Genomic DNA, 22,772 nt, shown 5'->3' with positions numbered 1-22,772 from the left:
GCATTTGGTAGCCATTTTAAGCACGAAGACAAGTCCAGAGGTCAAATTTTTTTTTCAAATTAAAGTACATTACATTTGCTTTAATTTAAGATATATATAAAAGTGTCAGACCTTCCGGAACACTTTCAAAAGTTAAGTTGAAAAAGTTCTACTTTCTATATGCATTTTTTATATTTGAAGCCCCCCCATATATAGGGAAATAGTCTGATTTAAAAAAAAAGTATATCCAATGAAAGATGTATATAAATACTCCTTCTCATGAAAAAATTGTATTGATCCATACATTTTTTAAAAAGTTATAGCACTTTAAAGTAAAAAATGTAAATTATAAAATCGAAAATTTTCACACAAAAATAGCATTCGGTAGCCGTGTTCACCATGAAGACAAGTCTAGAGGTCAAACTTTTTTTTTTCAAATTAGAGTACATTACATTAGCTTTAATTTAAGATATATATAAAAGTGTCAGACCTTCCGAAACATTTTCAAAAATTAAGTTGAAAAAGTTAATTTTTTGTGAATTAGTTGTCATTTTAAATCCCCCCCTGTGGGCAGAAAAAAGGTCAAATTTACAAAAAAAATATACCAAATGATAGGTAAAGACATCAAGCATCTATATAAAAAAAAATTATATTGATATGTTCATTTTTGAAAAAGTTATGACAGTTTTTAGTAAAAAAAATTGAAAAGATTTCGAAAATTTGCGATTTTTAAATTTGTAATTTTTTTGGAGGTTACCCCCATTTACGGGGAACGAGGGAAATTTTTTCAATTTTGAAGGGTAATGTCTTCGACTAGATACGATTTGTGATCTTTTGACGTATCGTTGAAAGAAATCCGTTCGGTGAGAGCTGAGAAAAAGTGGTAACAGACACAAAAAAAAANCGTATCGTTGAAAGAAATCCGTTCGGTGAGAGCTGAGAAAAAGTGGTAACAGAAACAAAAAAAAAAACACATCATAGTAAAACCAATACCTTCTCAGCTTCGCATCGAAGCTAAAAACAGGTGGTTGAATACAATTAAGGTTGATATGAGGACTGCTGGTGTGAGTACCAAGTGGAAGTTTATGATTGGGGTGGCTGACTACAAATAGTCGAGATAAAGGCAAGACAGAAGAAGTTAGTAAAGTCTCTTGTTTTTTTAAGTATAATTAATTAAATAAATAAAGGCATAATAATAAAAATCTTGAATAATTAATGCATTTACTTTTTTGAGGGTAAAAACTTATTAATACTCCAAAAATCTCTTATTTTCTTTACATTTAAAAGATTTGTAATCGTTATAGTTCTAAGATTTAAATCCAATATATTTGTAAAGTCACTTATTAATTTAAAAAAAGCTATAAAAAGTTCAAGATTGTTTTAAGACAAGCTGTTTAATAGAGTCTAATTAATATATTTTCCGAAGTACTTTATGTACTATTTCAAGACATATTCTTTTATAAAAGTTAGATATAATAAACCAAACGTATATTGATCATATTACAATGAGGGTTCACTGAAAAAGCTTAAAGACTGAAATTTCATTAATGAGTTTACAAATTATTTAAAAAGTACTTCAGAATATACAAAATCATATCAAGTTTATTTAAAGTGACACCGCATTTTTCAATATTTAAATTCTTTTTCGAGCCTTTTCGCAAAAAAAAAAGTATAAAACTTTTTGAAGTTGAGCTATTTTTGAACTTTAATAACGCCATTGTTAATTTGACATTATAGTAACAAGAAAATACCAAGGAGTAGTTTATCGTTGACCTGTTGTAACAAATTCACGTGCCTCGTAAATATATTTACTTGCTTTCTTATTAAACAATAGCAACTATACAATATTAGCAGTTTTACAAATATTATACATTTTATTGAAAAATGTATATATATATATATATATGTATATGACTAAAAAATCATATAAACAAATTACAATAAATAAATTATTATAACTAGTGTTACAATAATATTAAATGACTTATTTGTTTAACAAAAAACAAGTTTATATCCATTATATTACTAATTATAAAACAAATAGCGAACATATTTTAATTTATTATAGTTAAGTTAATTAACTTAGTTTAATAAGTATATATAATTAATTATACTATGCTCCAATAAATAATTATATAATTATACCTTATTTTTGTTGAATAACAAATTAAATTTGCAAAGTTGATATAAATTTTTGCTGTATTAGTTGTACCATTTTATCGTGTTTCCATATTTGAGTTCTGTAAATAATACAAAAAACAGTATGTTGTCTTAGTAGTATTATGCAAATATTTGTACAAAATAAATAATGTAATAGAATGAAAACTTTGAAATAAACTTGACTACGCCAATTAATTCATGTTGTTTCTTTAAATATACATATGTTTTTCAAAGTTATTACATTTTTTCATCAACTATTAGAGCTGGATAATTTCATATTTGTTTAAAAAATTAAATAAAATATGATTAATTTCAATATATATTTTGTATTTGAGTTATTAATATAATATCAATATAATTTATGTTTAAATTATATAGAATTATTTTTATTTAGAATAATGGTTAGAAATAATTAAATTATTAAAACTCTTAATAAGATTTTTAGGTTAAATTCATTTTTTAATACAGAGTGATTCTTATACTCTGCGGAATTATAAGATTCACTCTGTATAAGAACAACAATCAAATATTACTGTATTAAGAGAATATAACCACTATAATTAAAAAATTAATAATGCTATGTAAACTCTATTTACCATCGTTTTAAGCAATAAAATAGAATATTATTAATTTTCAAATAATTGATTGATAAAATTATCTAAAAAATAGTTATTAAAAAATTTAGTTTATCCGAAATTTTGAAATGTTTGTAATTATGGAAAGTATTAATTACACTATTTGAATGAAAATTACATTTTTTAAATTCTTATAATTAGTGACTCTTTTTATTTTTGAGTTATATAATCACAATTATAAATTAAATAAAAATATTTCATAGTGAAAAATCTAGCTATTTTTTTGAAAAACCACATTTTTTTCCAAACAATTGATTTAAAAGTTGTTGTCAACCATTCAATTTCTTAAATAAATTATTTCCTATTTTATAAACTAGTTAAATATCTATGTTTTAATTAATATAACAAATATTTATGTTTGATTATTAGGTTACGTATAAATAATCAATATATATATATATATTTTTTAATTAAAAATAAGTTAAAAATTTTCTACTTTCTATAAGCATTTTTAAGTTTTGAACCACCTCTGGTTAAAGAAAAATAGACCGATTTAAAAAAAACAAGTATATCGCATAAAAGAAGTGTATAAATAGTACGTATCATTAAATAATTGTAATATACATACATTTTTCAAAAATTTATAGAATTATAATATTAAAAATACAAAAAAGAATTTTTTTAAAAAATTTACTTTTTTTTTTATTAATTTTGATATCCGTTTTCACCATAAAAATCAAATAAAGTCAGACATTTTTTTTCTCATAATAAAGTATATTATATAAACTATAATTTAATATATATATATAAAAGTGTCAGTATTTCCGGAAAACTTTCAAAAGTTAAGTTAAAAAAATTAATTTATTGTGAAAAAGTTATCATTTTGAATCCTCCTGTTGGTAAGTATAGGGTCAAATTTACAAAAAAATTATACAAAATGATAGATAAATATCTAAAGTATCTATTAAAAAAAAATTCTTTCTATTCATTTATTTTTCACAAAGTTAAGGAAATTTTAAATAATTAAATTGAAAAAATGTCGAAAATTAGCGATTGTTAAATTTGTAATTTTTCTGGAGATTTCCCCATTTACGGGGAATGAGAGAATTTTTTTCAATTTTTGGGGTAATGTCTTCGACTAGATACGATTTGTGATCTTTTGGCGTTTTGTTCATCAAAATCGGTCCAGCGAGAGCTGAGCGTTCATAGACACAAAAAAAATAAAAAAAAAACACAGTAAATTAACACCTTCTCAGCTTCGCATCGAAGCTAATACTTATTATTTAGATTATATACTTTTTGCTTATTAATAATAAGTGGGCGTAACTAACAGGAGTAATGCAGTAGCCCAGTCTTAATTCACAGCAAACACAAACATCTATAGACGTTTCAAATTAGAATACGGATAGAATATACGTACACCAGTAAGAGCTATATTCACCCGTACTGCATAAATATATTTTAGTGTTTGTAACCCAGTAAATACTTATATTAAGTATTAATTAGTATAAGTACTTATATTACTACTGAAAAAAGTGCTAACAGACACAAATAAAATTAAAAAAAAAACACATCATAGTAAAATTAATACCTTCTCATCTTGCCATCGAAGCTAAAAGTATAAGTAAAGTTTTACTAAATATTAGAACAATAAAGTATTAAATAAAAATTGTATTAAAAAAATAAAATCTAAAACAAGAAATTTGAAACCCTTTGTCTAATAACTTTATATTTTTTAATCATAATAAAGACTTTTAAAAGATCCATAATATAGTAATTTTTAGTTAATAAAGTTTATAGTATAAAATTATACAAAAACGGAAGCTCAGAAAGGTAGGAGAAAACAACAGAATCGGAAGTTTAGAACGAATTATTGATGTGCGTTATGCCAATTCATGCCGAGCTTAGAAAAGACAGGTAGAAAGCATCGAGCTGTGAAATCGAAAACCGTAAAACAGGTGGTATACTAAAACATAAATAATTTCACTAGCAAGAACTACAAGCTCGCGTAACATTAAGAAAAAATTAATTGCACAGTAACAGTTTATTTTTATGGATTTTCAACCAATATTTATATCTAATAACGTGTTTGCTTTTCAAACATTTTGGAGTATTTTTGAAGTACAATTGAATTGTTTACTCCATATTAAACGATAAAATTTGAAAAGAAGATAAGGACTTCTAAAATAAAAAATAATACTTCAATAATAAAAATATATTTATATTTCCTTCATAATAAAGATGTGGTTTATAAGATATGTTTTGCTATGATGATATATTTTACAGTCTATATTTAAATAGTAAACTAAAAGTAGGTTGTTAAATATTTTTAGATTTATATTTTAAGTGTTATAAAACATTTCTTATTGAAAAATAATAATTGAAAATCTTCGTTGAATGTTAAAAAAACCGAAGTTGAGGTAAAAATGTACCTTTTCAATAAAACGTAAAGGTTAACATTTTTCTTGCAATAAATTCATAGGAATGTACTTCTTAGCAACTGACCCTTAAGCATTTCTTGAAGGTTACTTAAAGCCGTTTATTAAACAAATAATTTTTATTAAAAATTAAAATTATGTATGGGTTTAATATTTTTATTTCTATTGTTATCCTAATGAATACTAAATGCAATTTTTACAATGTTATGTCATAAAATTATTCGAAAAATAAATTTTTTTATGTAGATTAGTAAATATTGATACAAAAAAAGCATACTCTTACATAAATATTCCTTTAAAGGGAATTTTTACATATATTTTGCATATTCACTTTAACAAAAGTGTGGTAATACATTTTTAGTGCCATTTCTATGAAACCACAATTTTTATTTTATGTTTACAATCCATTATATACTTGACTTGATGACTTTCTTTAATTTAATAATTGATCATTATGTATGTATAAATAGTACGACATTTTCAAGTATTATACGAGGTAATCATTAATGCATGCAAATATTTCATAGAGTATCTTTTGAACGGTTAATACTTGACGAATCAAATACAAAGGAAATGCCTGTTTCTGAATCATAAAATCTAATCTTTCATAGTTCATTACGTTAATTATTTACTATACCCTGGGTCATGCATTAGTGTTGATTGAAATAGACTCGTTCATGCGATTAATGATCTAGTGTACAACAAGTTTAATCACCAGTATTATGCTGGCAACAAGCTACATTATTATTTGCAATTATTATCATTTTAGATGGATTAAAATGTCATCAGTATGCCTCATGTATAATTTTATGTAAGCTTTTTGCTAATTATTTTAATCGAATTAAATGTTTTTTAGCTTTGGTACGAAGCTAGAAGGTATTTTAATAATGCTTAAAGTACAATAAAAAAAATTGATTTAATGGATAAAATTAAAATTTCTATCTTCAAAAAAACTTCTATCTTTTAGCCAATATATTTAAAATATTTAATATATATATATATATTTAACTGATTTGCATTGAAATTAGATAATTATAGCGCAAAAAATAAATCTTAAATAATGGAAAATTAATTTTTTTCTTAGTATTTATAACTAGGTTTAAAGTAGACATTGTCATGGTGACTAAATGATAAAAAATTTACTTTTAATTATTTTTGTAAACTAATTTCAAAGGTTTTTTTTATACGAATAAATGACGTTTGTTGTCTTTTTATAGAAACTTTCAACCTAAAAAAGATTAGAGGTATTTTTTAAGGCAGTTTTAAATTAAATACATCTTTTTTTACAGTATCAATACAATGTTAATATCTTGTTAAATAATTTTTTAATGTTCATATATATTTAAATTTGAATATAAATTATATTTAAAAATAATACATTGTTATTCATAAATTTAAAAAACGAGTTTTTTATAAGAAATTTATAAACAGCACTCCGAAATTTTTTTTTAAATTTTGATTATGTAATTTCGAAAACGCTAATATTCAAATAAATATTTTAAGTTCAATTCAAAGCTTAGTTTATTATTAAGCCACTAAAAATTTAATGGAGAGGGTCTAAATATTAATATATTCTACCTGAAAATGATTTTTTTTATTGTTGAATTTGTTTAAAATTAAATTTAATTAAACTTTGGTATTTTCAGAAAGGCTTAAATAAAATTCATAACAACTAGTTCCGTTTTAATACGATTTAACAAATTAAATTTAAAAATATCGAATAAACTTAATATCAAAAGAATTTATAATTGGTTTTGATACATGTCATGACAGGTATGACAGTTATTATTTTTTTTTGTGTCATACGTAGTTGTTACATGTCAAATGATTCTCCGAATAAAATAATTTTGAACAAAATGGTTGTATACTTACAATATAATAAATCACATAAGTATACTAAATTGAAATTAATGTGGGTTTATTTCTTCACAATATTGTATTTAAATACTTGTTTAGTAAAAAAATAATGTTATTTTCCATAATATTTATGTAACTACACTTGGATAAACATTATAAGATAAGTATAAACACTGTTTAGTGTTTGTTGGTTTTTATTACTTTATCATTATTTTCATACATATTTCATAATTATTTTTTTTAAATAAAACCAATTACACAAGTCAAATATAGTAAATTATTTAATTACATAAATTTAAGCTGACAACATATAGTCAGATGAATTATTTTATTGTAATTACTTTTAGAAATATTAAGTATTTTCTGGTATTCCAAATGATCAATGATCTTTGATATTTACCATTTGGTGTAAACAGAAACAAGTGATGTGGGACATTATTCAATTTTGAGGTTCTTGTGAAGGTAAGGAAAAGTTTTGAGATAGTAAGTATAAACATGTCTTAGCAAAAAAACTAAATGAAAGCAGAAGCAGATTTTGGTATCCTGTTTATCCTCTCAGTTTTGAAACGTGACAATTTTTCGGTTCGCATGACCCGACGCTTAATATATTGTCAACGAAGATTATACGACCGTTTCCTTGACAACTATGTGTAATTGAAAAAAAACTATATGAAATCGTATTTTAACCTTTTCTAAGCAATAAATACACAATAAATCCACTTTGATTTAACCTTTTGGATAAACTGATACAGGAGCAGATGGGGTATTATACGATAATAATTCATATTTTGGGGAAAAGGCATAGGAAGGTGTATAAGGTAAGAGAAGAAAATTTTCGAACTATACTACTAATTTAACTATTTGATATTTACTCAATGATAATGGTAACTTATTCGGTCCAATAATATCACAAAATTGATATGAACGGCATCCAGAATAAATTTAACGAAATTTAACATGAAATAATTTTAAAATTGCCAAAAAATAGTATAAGAAACGTCTTAAAACGAGCGTAATTCAGTAAATGCTTAGTATTTAAATAAGACAGAAAGCGCTATTTTGTAATTTGGTGACAGATTGTAATTCAAGATACAAGGGNTGGGGTATTATACGATAATAATTCATTTTTTGGGGAAAAGGCATAGGAAGGTGTATAAGGTAAGAGAAGAAAATTTTCGAATTATACTACTAATTTAACTATTTGATATTTACTCAACGATAATGGTAACTTATTCGGTCCAATAATATCACAAAATTGATATGAACGGCATCCAGAATAAAAATATATAAATAACACTAAATGAATAAAAGAGTGATATTAGAAATATCGACGAAATTTAACATGAAATAATTTTAAAATTGCCAAAAAATAGTATAAGAAACGTCTTAAAACGAGCGTAATTCAGTAAATGCTTAGTATTTAAATAAGACAGAAAGCGCTATTTTGTAATTTGGTGACAGATTGTATTTCAAGATACAAGGGTACATAAATTTATGATTTATTATACTTTTAAGTTATTCTGTCGCCATTTTACTGGATAAATGTAATTTTAAAATAAATAAATAAACGATTTTCGTCGTAAAGAAATGCTGATTGTGATATAGAAATTATTTTGAGGAGTCTTTGGCACTGACATTAAAGGTAAAGATTAATTTTACCAAAAAAAACTTTAATGAATAACATTGTATAAAAGTCTGTAGTCTTATAGTTATATAAAATAATATATATATATTTTAATTTCCTGTTTGATGAGTATTGCTTGTCTAACAATAACATAAGTAAAATATTTCACGTTTATTGTGTTTTTGAAAAATAATTTTATTAAATATTCTTTTTCCGCGTCGACTTACTCTTGACACAATACCAACACTATAAAACTACTTTGTATTCATATCAACCACGATTTATGCGCATATAAATTCAGTAAATTCTATCAAATCATATTGGTTATCACAGTGTACTTTAGGAAGAGCTAGTTGCGTTGAAAGTATGCATTATTTCGTTAATACATAATATTTACGGGTTATTTATGTTTATGAAATACTGCCAAAGTAAATAGTATAAAACAGTTAACGTCGAGAGGCTTGATATATTGAGGAAATGCTTTGTATTTAATATGAATACTATTAGATAGGTGTACTAGTATTAAACACATAGATTTTGTTTCGTGTACATATATTAAAAAACATAAAACGTTTGTCACTGACAAAATAAAACTACTTTACGAAATAAGAATGCATTGTTTCATTTTTATAAAAGCACTTATAAGTTTAAGCAAAAAAAATATTCATTTCATTTTTTGTTTTCTCATTCGACAAAAAAATACCGGCATACATACATAAAATATGATTATTAGATATTTAATTATTTCATAAATTATAAAAGACTATTTTTTTTTTAATTATAATTATTAGTAATAAACTTTTAATTAATATATCAATAACAGCGATTGTTACAATTTAGATAATGGAATTTTATAAATTTTTTTTTATTGTTTCTAATGTTAATTTCGAATATTTTTTGCTATATCTTCAATATTTTAGTCACCATTTGAGTATTATAAAATTTCGGTTTTATATTACATAAAATGTTAATAAAAAAAAATTAAAAAAAATTTTTTTTTCATTACCTCTTAATTCTATTTATAGTATGATTATGAATATGTGTGCAAATGTTGAAATAATTTCGTAAAATTACACCTTTGATATGGAATTTTAAAGTTGAGTTTTACAGAATTTTTAAAAAAAGGTAAAGATGAAATTATATGTTACGAGGATTTAAAAAATACTAAAACATTGCTTATTTTGTCACTTTTATTTAACATAATTATTATGATATGAAAAAAAATTGAATAACTATAAAAATAAAGATATGTTTTTTTATAAAAAATCTTTTAAGGATTTAATAATATAGTTAAATTAAAAAAAAAAAAAAAATTATAAACCTATTTTTGTAATAATATGCTATGCTAAAATAAAATTTTGAAAATTTTAACTATTTAATTTATTATAGTAAAAAAGCAATTAATATAAGTCAAATTTTAACATAAAATTAAGTATAAATGTAGAAATAATTTCTCACAAATTATTTTAGAAATAAGCATTTAAAATTTGTCTTTTGTAAATACTATTCACATTTTTATTTCCAATTAAAGTCCACACCTATCATTGCTTCGTTCCATTTTCTTTGATATTTTTTTTCATTGAGGCGATTTCCTTAGGGATATTATATAAATGTTTTATTATTATTTAAGACTATTTATTATCAACGTTTTTTTAACTAATTATTTACTGGGTGAAACTTGACAGAATGATTTAAAAGTTTGCCCAAATTATCAAAATGATACTATGAATATAATTAAAGAGTAATGAAAAAAAAATTTCCTATTTTTTTTTTTTAATTAACATTTTATTTAAAAAACCCGTTATTTTATAAATACTCAGTTTTTGACTAAAATATTGATAGAAGAATACAATTTAGAGCATATTCGGAATCAGTGAAAACTTATTGATTGAGCTCTGAAGAGGGAAAAAGTTTATAACCACGTGTTGTTTTATAGTGCTGTTTTTTCTATTTTAAGTAGACACTTCTCTAAATAATCTTGAATGACTCTACAATAGCAGTGGTCCAAATAACTAATAGAATTGAAAAATAACATTTTAATAGAAAAGATACATAAAATTCAGAATAGCAAAATAAATAGAATATTCCGGTTTCATGATGTAAAACCCCATTGGCGCAGTAAAATCTTATACATAAATATTCTTGGGCATCATAAAATTGGGCAATCGTAAACCAACCGATCGACAGATGAGCTGTAAAAATCACGGTAACAAGTTTTGACATGGATAAATATACACTGTACAATATTATTCTTTTGAAATTTAAACATTTATTGCCTAAATTTTGGTACTCGATATCCAATTAGGAAATTATCAACAAACTTTAAGTTTTATTTCAAGGTAATTTGTTTTTATTCTTATATGTTTGTGCATTTTACTTGAAAATTACAGAACACTTAAGTTAAATAATGCCAAAACTTATCAAGTAATATTAAACAAAATAATAAGTTCAGTTTTTATTGGTCGAAATAAATGAAAGTCATTGTTCATGATAGGAATAAAAACTTTATGACTTAATCAATGCCATAAATAATAGAAAATTTATATTTATAACATGTATTATAAATATACAATAAATAATATATAAGTGCTTAATACATAAATACATTAAGTACTTTTTGGATAAAGCATTTTTTGGTACAAGAAACTTTGTTTTTAAAATTAAAAATTAACAATAATTTACTTAATAGGTATTCAATGAGATTATTTTCCGTTAAAAATATTAAAAATTTGAACCAATTCCATTGTGTATGTGTATAAAATATTTTTGTTGAACAAAAATAAGAAGTTTTTCTTAGGTTTTTTATTGTGATGAACGTAAAAGTAATCTGATTCAAAATTGTTCCAAAAAATAGTTTTTAGTAAATTAGATTATTTTTTTTTGTTTTTAACATGTTAAAAGTCAATTAAATAATTATTATACTTAAATCTGGTCAAAATTGTTAATCATTATTCTTTAGAATTTTTTATCTTTAATGAAATATTGTTCTAGAGATTCTACATTAAAAAAGATAAAGTAAATTAGTCAGAAATTTAAATATTATTGTGTTCACGTAGTAACATTATGCAAAAACATTCGAAATTGAATATTATCATTATAATAAACCTATATCTGTTAATATAACGCCATAAATTAAACTCAATTTAACGTGCCTTAACTTCGATTTAATAATTCTATGTTATGAACACATTCCATTAAACAATATTAGCTCTTAAGCTATACCAAGAAAGTTTATTATGTTTAGTGACATTTAATTAAAGGCCATTACTTAGTAACAACAAATGTTTTGTTGAATTTTTGGTAGACAATACTACACTCAATTTAAGTTCATAACTATGGTATAAGTATATTTACTAAATAAACACTTAACAAAAGACAAACAAGCCAAATCAATGACAAATAAATTTTATGAAAATAAAATTATTGTACAGCTGCAGAAAAAATGAATATTTATATTGTATAAAAAGAGTGTTGTCAGTTATATCGAAATATATAATTATTTAAAACGAAAAGTGGCATTTTCTAATTTGTAAATGTTTCAAAATATGTCTGTCATACGTGTAAAATAGTTGGTAATTGATTACAAATATAAAAAAATAGTTATAGGACATAACTTATCATTCCTTTCTAATTATTTGTATTTACAATTATATTTACAAAAAACATTAAATAATGATTGGAATGTATGTATTACAAAATTTATTGTTAAATAAAAAATCTTTTTTATTAAAAAAAGGAACGATAAATAGTAAAATAGTTACACTAAAATGTTCATAACAAAAATCACATAATAATTCTTTAACGTTATAAGGATTTACATTATCAAAATATTTTTAAAAGCTTTAAAATTATATATATATATATTATAGGATTAAGAAGATTAACAGCATATGCGAAATAATAGGAATGGAAAAGGATAGGGTTAAGGTACTAAAATACTTTGCATACCTATTCTATGATTTTATATAATACTCTATCATACCCAAAAAAAGTACATCTTTATTTATTTGTTTTGTGAAGCCCGAATTATTCAGATAAAATAATGCGTTTATTAAATTTACAGCCTTGAAAATAAATTACAAAAACAGACGTTCCCAAAAATTTAGTATATGTAATTTAAATTTGTATATTATATTTTTTATTTAACACGTTTGAAAATTTTCAAGTGAGTATATCGTTAACAACGATTAATCATATAAGAGTAACTTTTTATGCTTACTAAACAAGAGTAAGTATGGTTAAAAAAAATTTAAGTACAGGGTGATTGTTTAAAAATAAGACTTTTTTTTGGAAACTATTGAACATTTTTAATTTAAGTAAAGCACAGAATTATTTGATATAATAAACTATATTTATCGAAAATATAAGTCATTTATGTTATATGATTAAAAATAAATTCATTAAAATTAGACAATGTAATTCATCTGTTGTTATTTATTACTATAGATGTAAACAACTCATTTTCTAAAGAAAATGTTTAATAAGAAGCACCTTAGATCAAAGTAATGCATTGTATTTTAATTACTAACAAAAGAAACTTATCATTGAAACTTTATAAGACAAGAAAAATATAGCTGTAAAAAAACTTTCATAAAAACAAGTAACTAAGACTTTTTAATGACTTATTTTTTTGATGTAAGTCTAACTACATGTTTTTTTGTTAAATTATGTTTAATTTAATCATTTTTTTGTAAGATGCAATTAAAGACAAGATGTACATTATAAATATATTGTATCACGATTTTTTCGGCTACTTGTTAAACTATTTATATTTCTTTAAAAATAAAATTTATTATACCCAATTATTCTTTATGACTACTTGTTATTTTTGATATATGAGATATATCTTTATTTATTGTGATATTTTGTTATATCGACATTATTGAGTAATTGTTAGAAAGTAATATAATGTTAAATATAATAAAAAGGTAATATCACTAACAAGCAATAAATAAAAATAGATTAAATACATAAAATACGAAATCAGTTATGTTATTTTATAAACAAATAATTGTAAGTATCTAACAGAAATTAAAATCTACGTGGCTTTGAACATTTAATGTTCCAATAAACAATTTGTTTAATTGAACAAATGTCGTTCTTAATGTATGCAACTCAAATTAATTATAATTAAGCTGGCATTTAAGTGTAATATATAACAATAAGTCTTCAGTAAATCACATTAAAAATGTATCATTATAGTTTGTAATTAGTTGTTTTGGGCAAGGTAAGATTAATATGTGTTGGAAGTTATTAAGTTGGTTATTACTTTTTGGAGACATTAAGAGTTTTTGTTGTTATGTACATATACATCGTCAGTAACTTTTAGCAACATTTGGTTAGTAAAACATTTTCATCTGTTTGGTATTCAAGGAAAATATGATAAAAAATTGTTTTGTAAACTCTCGCAGATGTATTAATTTTTGGAAAATTAAGCCTCTAGTGAATATGGAATTATAGGAAAATGTCGAATGATGTAAAAAGCTCGTAATAAATAATACAAGATATTTCATGTCGAATATTTAGATTTTTAGTATGGTTAATTTTCAATATGAGTGGTTTCAAAATATTTCAGTTCAAATCATGAATACTTTTCAGTAGCTTTGAACATCTGACGGAGATAGAAGCTTAAAGTTATCTGTTCTACCGCAATTATGGATTGGTCAATGGATAAATGGATTTAAAGCACACAAATTGTTAGGTTTTGAGGGATAACTGAATAATAAATATATTTCTATAATAACTTATAACGGACTAACTTCTTTAATTCTATTGAAAAACTGCGAAAGTCATCTTTTTGAATTTTCAATTCTTTAAGTTGAAAGTCTTTATTTTTCCAAATATTTTAGTTGCCACTATTGTTATACAGGAATATGAAAAACGACTTTTTTAGATGCTTTGTTAGTCTCAATTGCAAACTTATTTTTTATTGTTAATTTTTAATAGTTTATTTTTAGTATTGAAAAGTTAAAAAATAAATAAAATTTATTATATATCTTGATCAAATATTTTCTTCTAGTTATAAAAAAAAAAAATTGTTTACTATTATTTGTGTCACTATTTTTTGTAATTATTATAATGTAATTTTTAATTAAATATGAGTATACAAAAGTTTTTCCTTCTGTCTATAATTAAAGTTAATTATTTATATTTAAATATTAACTTATTACATAAACTCTAATACTCTCTAAATAATGATTCATGATATTTAATTGTCTAAAGTTAAAGATCAAATGAATATATAACAATAAGGGCGATAAACATCTACCTATCAAGTCAATATTTAATAATAAAACTTTATGCTCATAGGAGGAATTGACTTTTAATAATGATTGGCTTATTAAAGTAATTAATAATATACATAATACAGTTTTAGAGATACTAAAAGACTAAAAAGTTATTTAATAAAAAAAGACTCTAGAGTGTTTATCGCACAGTCACGATATCTTTAATCGATTTTTGCAAAGTTAACAAAATACGAATTAGTCACCTATTTAATTTTCAAAAGTTATATCTAAGTTCTTGACTAAAAAATCAATTTTTATGCATATAAATTACAATTACATAAAACTATTCTAAATTAATCAAATTTTTGTAAAGTAGTTTTTGGATAATTTTTTCAATGTGTGAAATACATTTTTTATTCTGAGTGAACAAAGAATTTATATTTTATAAAACGTACAATAAACAATATATAGGCGACTAAATTCAAAACATGTAAGCAGCTAAATATTTGAAATATCATTTGATAACACTATATATTGATGTGTATAATTTTACTTGTGTTTTATTATTTTATATAAAAAAAATATTTTTAAACGAGTATTAAGTATTTATCTTTAATTAATATATTAATTAAAATTCAATAAAATTTGTTTATATAAAAATTTAAAGTGGTGTATTTATATTCTGCTATGGTTAAAACGAAAAACTATATGTAATTTCAATTGTTTTATTTGTAAATAAGTTTTGAGTATTTATTGAATTGTGCGTGTTCAACAATACAATGTCCATCATGTTGGTAGTCTTCTAAATAGAAGCGACGATCTTACCAAGTACTGATTCAGCAACATTGTAAAATAAACAAACTAAAGAACGTGCAAAAGTAAGTATTGCGAAGATCTTCAAAAAAATGCCTTAGAAAATACAAAAATTGAATTTACAATGTAAAAAATGTGAAAATTAAAAAAAAACACTAGTTTATTTATAAAATTTGTTTAACACATAAAACAGATTTGATAAATTGATCTTATTTTTTGTTATTATGCATAAATAAATTAAAAATTTTTATACAAGTATAGGTTTAGTAAAAAAAAAAAAAAAAATTAAATCTAATTTTAAGGCGTTAAGTAAAATAAAATAAAAAGTATTTTTTTAACTGAAGTATAGCTTTATATTTTTTGTTACATATGTTTATTGCTTTTATTGAATTGACACCAAATGTTTGAAATTTATCAAAAATATATTTTTTTATTACCCTTTTTAAATTTTTGTGTTCATTTGTGAGTCAATTTTATTTAATTAAACATTTTTTCGTAGATATTAAATCAAATTCCATATATATGTATGTTTTAATAGCATGTAAAATATTGGTTGATATAATATAGTAGATATAAATTAGTATAATATAATAGCGAAGCATGATTGCTAGTGCTTTATTTCAAAATATGAATTGTATTATGAGCATTATTAATTATATTTTCTAAGTCTTTTATTTTATATATCATCCATCTTCAAAATTATACTTTAAATTGACTCGGAATAGTTATAGTTCAAATAATATATGTATATATAAGAAAGTTTAATAGTTTTGATTTTCCAAATATAAATCACTTATAAAAATGTCATAAACCGAAAAAATAGTTGATGTTTGAATCAATAAGTTATTATCATTCATAGAAAACTTTAAGTTTCAATATTACGGTATTCTGGACATATTTTTATCAACAACAGGGTTGTTATACCAAAAATTTAGAATTTATATTGATTAATAAGATGTTTTAAAGTTTAAAGCTGTTTAATTATGTTGTAAACTAAATTTTGGTTAACATGTTTTTTAACAATCCTGATTCTCATAACTGTAAGTATCATTCACATATTTCACAAATCGCTATTTTAATAATAAACATATTCAAAAGTTCATAATTATAGAGATGCACTTACGTCAATATAAACATACACATTTTGTAATTATCTCATTGGACAAAATCATATTCGTCCAATCATTAACGCCCACCATCTATGGTATGTCATTATAATTATTTAATTCGTATATTTTCATATTTTGTTCTAATTTTCATTCATTTCTTATTTATATTTTTAATAAAACATATAATGTTATCATTATTCACGTGTTATATTCAAATATTTAAATGACATGTCATAAGAATTAAATAAATTATAATAATTAAGGTAAGATAAGAATGGAAGTTCTTCGATGTAAAATTGTTCAAATATAGACGATAAAAAAGGGGTGGATAGTAACCATTTTTCATATGATTAAAGGTATGAATGAGATTTGGGTAATCTTAAGGTCATGGGATTAATTCATAAGATTGTTAATATTTAACTATATAGGAATACGATGATAATTATGTGTTCTCTTATAAATTTTGTCTTATAACTTTTTTAAAAGTTATGATATCCAAGCAAAAAAATTAAATCCTATCAATTACAGCAAACACCTTAATAAATAGTCTAATAATAAATAATTTAAAAGAAAATTTAAATTGAAAATGTACCTCTCACAAAAATCTTCAAATATAAGAACTGACATAAAAAAATATTCTAAGTCTCAGAGAGCGTAGGATTTGGGACTGATGCTATACTTAGATTATTAAAATAAACTTATAATCAAATTACCCCAAAATTGCTTTTTATAAACTGTTTTCTAAGTATAAAATGATTATTTAAATAAAGTTGCATTTAGAAACTTATTAAAATTTGTATAATAATGAACAATAGAATACTCAATTTCGAATTTAACTAAATCAAATTTGATGTAACTTGTTTTATTTGTATTTTAAATCTTACCTATTGCTTTAGAAATATTAAATCGAAATATGAGGTAAATGAGGTATGTGGATATTTTGAAATACTGTTTAGTAACGTTGTCTTCAATTTTGTGTGTCAGTTATTATTTGAAAGCTGTCTGACATGTGCCAAACAAATAATTTTCAATTAGCCTGAAACAAACAAATTTGAGTTGGGTATTAAATGTTGATGGTATTTCTCTGGTGGCGCGATGTCATTATTATTATGACGTCGCTAGAATAAAGTGTGGGCAGTCACAATGATGAGAAAATATATAGTGCGCTAGTGGTCTTTATATTAGTAACTGCATGGTGCTTTATGATATATAAATATGAGTTCATTCACAAAAACTTTTAATATTACCTATTCAGAGGTATTAACCGCCATGTAGGCTAACAATAATTTCATAAAACCTTTTCTGGCAAGCATATTCGGTACTTATATACTTCATTTTTATTGACTGAACAAAGTAATTTCACTTTCGGTGAATTTTACATGGTTTTATATAGGGAATTATAACACTTCACTATTTTCTTAAAGTCAATAACCGTTTGTTCTAAGTGGTTGTGGTTTTAAGTGCGGCAAAATAATATTAAGTTCACAAGGTGCAAACCATTTAACAAAGCATATAAGGTAACAGTATTGTGTAGGTGTACATAATGTCTGATGCTAAATCATAATATGCGATACTTTTAAGCCATAATCTTTCCAGTGCCTTCCAAAATTACTCTTTCGATTAGACAATTTTTAAATGTTTTCAGTTTTCCAAATATATATCTCGCCGTATTGTATTGAACTAACATTATTTCAAGTTTATGCCCTTGAGATATCGGAAATGTTGAATTATGAAATAACCAGCATATTATATAATAACATTAATAAGACCAATTATGTTTTGTAAAGTTTAACTGACAAAATATGTTCAAAGAAAACAATATTCTAAATTAAATTTTTAATGAAAGTATAAATATTAAAGAACAACTGTCTAAAAACTTTACATTTTTGGATTTCGTGGATTAAATAATAGAAATAAATATTACAAGGATCGTGTTTGGTAGTCGTCGCGACGACTACGAAATGAATTACAATTCAGTAGCAATATTAGTAACTAATATTTTAATAATTTTAACTGTTAAAATTTACGCACTTGTAATTGAAATTTCATTTCAAATTCATCAATTGTGAACAAATTCATTTTAGTTAATAGAACGAATTAAATCATGTGCACGTAAAATATAATTAATATTTGTTTGACATTCAAGTAATAAAATAATATAGACAATATATTTTGTTTTATATAACGCTTTAAATCTAATGTAAAATTCATTATGAGCATTGAAATTTAATCTGAAATCACAGAGTAGTTTTACGTAATAAATTTTAAGTTTAATGGTTTGAAAATATTGATAATTATCTAAACCCAAATATTATATTAAAAATATCACTCGAGTGGTCATTATTATGGGGCCATTTACACTCCATAAAAACATGATAATAACGCGGATTTATTTTTTTTTAACTGTAAACCTTTTAATAAAAAAAAAAAAATGCTAATATAAAATAATAATTAAAAGTTGTGACTTAAAATACTTATGAGAAGTTTACGACAGCATAGCTATAGGATCGCATTTTCCGTCTAAAATATTTCAGTAGGCCAAATGGACTTTTTTATATTATAGTCTGCCGAATCGATTGTTTTACTATGAGAATTCGAGAAAGTAAAAAAAAACTTTCAATTAAGTAAATAATTTAACAATCATTTCATTATTTAAGTAAAAATCTAAAATATATGAATTGTATATATATATATATATATATAAATTTACAAATTTACAAATTATTATGAAATTCAACAGATTAGCATCAAAGCGTTTTTTATGATGGTGATGTAATTCACAATCAGAAATCATATACAGGTGATTTATTAAGTAAACAATCCTACTTTTTTGTTAATTAATGATTTTTTCATAAAAATTAAATTAATTTTTATAAACTATTGTAAATATAAAATGTATTGTAAAAAAAAATTATAAGGGAAGGCTTTAGGTGTAACTTTCAAAATTTAAATGGGAAACTTAATTTTTTTAATACTAAATAGAGAATGGTTTAAATAAAATTATTACTGGTCGATAACGAGCTTTATATTATTAATTTTTGAAATATTAGGATTTGATGGTTTAGAAAAGGTAAAGTGTGGGTTAGTGTTTAGTGGCACTTAAATTTTACTATGATGTACAAGTAAGAATTCTTCTACTCGCTTGCTTATAACTAAAAATTATAATAACTCCTGAACTATAAACATATTTTGTGACTCTTTTAATTTATTAGTTAAACAATTGTAATTATAAGTTGAATAGAAAAAAAAATTAATGGTGAAAAGTTCAGCTTTTTTTTTTAAAGGACATATTTTCCAGAGCTACTGTTTCAAAATTTGTTATCGATAAGTCATTTTCTTAAATAGATTATTTCCTATTATATAAGCTAGTTTAATATTTATATTTATATTTAAAGTACACAGTTGGTACCCTCACAAGAGATGAACAAAATAAGTTTTTAACGATTTAAAATTCAATAAAAAATATTACTTAAATAAGTAAAAAAAAAAATGCTCAAAATCATTATTCATAGTATGATATACTATCCATTATAAAAGATAGACATTATACTATAATACACACAAATTAATTCATATATATTTCATTTAATACGGTATAGTATTAAATAAAATCGTTATACGTAGACCTGATATAAATCCCTAGAAGGTTGGAAACGGTAGTTAAAAATTTTAATTATTTTATGTGGCATTTTATAAAGAAGAATAATGAACAGAGCTTACGGTTTATTGGAATTTCAGTTGAAAACGTCGATTAACATTAATGGATATTAATTCTTTTCATTAATTAAACAAAAAAATCTTTATAGAAAGAAAAAATATCCGTTATTGCATTTTCAGTTTTAACATAAATTATTTTATTTTATTCGTGCTTAAAATATTATTTTTGTCTCTCTTTTTGAATTGTATCTCATAGTTTGCAACGCAAAAAAAAGTTTTTTAACACTTCAAGGCATTTACCAATTGTAAATACAACTTACAAATCCAAACTATGGTTTTTAATTTTATGATTTACGATAGTTGTTAACCGTTAATGATATTGATAATTTTTATTTTTAAAAATATTATTTTAAATTGGAAGAGCCATTATTATCTCGCTACATTATTCGCATAAGTTTAGCATAAAAATCATATTATTTTGCAATTTGTTGTTAATTTAATTGGACGTCTATAATACAAACACGTTAACTCACCATTAAACTATAATTTAATTATTAGTTTTGCATTTTCTGTGTACTGCTAATGTAATATTGTAAATTTGTGTTTCACATTATAGCACTTACATTACAATAGCTAAATCTGGATGTATATCTTATAGATTTGGTAGAATATTTGTTTAATTATCTTATTTTAAGTTTGATAAATATATAATACTATCTAGACTTAAGATTTCTTTAGAGTCTATTACAAAATAATCAATTGAATTCCATGTATACGATTTTATTAATTTATGGCATAGATAATTCATAGCTAAATACGTTATTTATGACTACCACAACAGATAATACAAAGTCAATTAAAATTAATAAAATTTAAACAAAATTTATAACCAAAATATACTTTAAAATAATTTAAAAAATTAATAGAAAAATGGTTGAAGATTTACACAATAGTAAAATAAGAACAACAGTATAAAAGTATGTGAAAAACCAAGTTGAAAAATGTTAATTAAATTTTACAAGTACTTGTAAATAAATATATTCATTGTTCTGATATTATTTGATAACATTTCCTATCTAAATAAGTAAAAATTGAATCTATTCATAAAAATTCAATTTATTTCCTTTAAAATACTCAATGCAGTTTCTGAAAACCTAATGATAAAAATCTATAAATGTTTACATACAAAAAATTGAAGGAACTATTGTGTAAATATTGTATAGCAAGTATCAATAAATTACGATAAAAATAATTTATAACTCACTGATAACCTACAAACAATATTTATTATTTACTGTAGTAAAAATAATTCAATTTTATATTAATTTTTATAAATAATACTATCAAAAAGTAGTTTTAAATTTGATTGAAAACACACATTTTTATAATATTTGAAGTATTATCAAAAATCATACTTAAAACCAGTTTATTAAAAAATTAAATGTCAAATCAAAACATTTAAATTTCAAATCTAATCAGAGGAATACTCCCAGGTGGCTTTATTGTTGTAACAAGAATGTAAATTCTTATGAGAAATTCACTTCTTAATTTTATCGATTTGTTAAATAAATAGTAGTATACAATAAATAGTATTATTAATATAAAGCTGTAAATAATTGTAGTTTCCAGACAAAATAAAATACAATTTTGCAATTTAGAGAGTAGATTGCAATAAATTTAATTAAAATATTTAATATTTTAATGGTGTGATTCAGGAGTTATATTAATATTCTGTACATTTTAATATATATAGATTGTTCAGTAAGTAAAGTAACGGGTTTATATTGTTGTCATTTTTGTAACAAAATTTTTTTTTACCTGTTTCCTTGCTTCCTAAACATACTGTATACTACATATAGTATCGTATATATGTATATATATATATTTCACATTTTTTATATACATATAAACAGATGTAAGCCATTGTTAGACTAAACATTTTTAAATAAAAGAGTATTACACTTTGTTGTATAACTTAGGTATAATTTATTTTTATGATGCTTATTTATCATTATAAAAATAAATACGCCAGAGTAAAATTAATACTATTATAGCTTCTCATCGAATCTAAAATATATTAGATACAATGTTTGATAAGTATTTAGTAAATTTATTTATTGTTGATCTCATTTTGTTCTATTAAGTTCAAACCGTTAATTTCGTTTTATTTTTTAACGTTTGATCATAGTGATATTTAAGCTGAAGATGGTTTATCAATTTTTCTGTATCAGCAAAATATTTATATTTAATTTGAGAGTCTTCAGAATACTTTTTATATTAAGCTATGGTGTATAATTTTTTTCATGCGTAGGCATTTTATTTTATTTTATTTT

The 22,772-nt window shown here is 22.7% G+C and overlaps 1 protein-coding gene across 2 annotated transcripts in view; it reads right to left on the bottom strand.

Annotated features, from left to right (window-relative positions):
* LOC126900338 (uncharacterized) overlaps positions 1-22,772 on the bottom strand; it is a 61,489-nt gene that overhangs the window by 19,752 nt on the left and 18,965 nt on the right. For both annotated transcript variants that reach the window (XM_050675989.1, XM_050675990.1), the window contains exons 2-3: positions 17,667-17,818; positions 2,125-2,219 (exon numbers count right to left, since the gene is read on the bottom strand). The gene's annotated coding sequence lies outside the window, so the exon portion shown is untranslated. The remainder of the gene's footprint in view (positions 1-2,124; positions 2,220-17,666; positions 17,819-22,772) is intronic.

This window comes from Daktulosphaira vitifoliae, unplaced genomic scaffold (genome assembly GCF_025091365.1).
Source record: "Daktulosphaira vitifoliae isolate Bord-2020 unplaced genomic scaffold, ASM2509136v1 Scaffold_3, whole genome shotgun sequence".
NCBI classification, from domain to species: Eukaryota; Metazoa; Arthropoda; class Insecta; order Hemiptera; family Phylloxeridae; genus Daktulosphaira; species Daktulosphaira vitifoliae.
The sequence above is the reverse complement of the archived record's forward strand: the minus strand, read 5'-3'. Positions and strand labels throughout refer to the sequence as shown.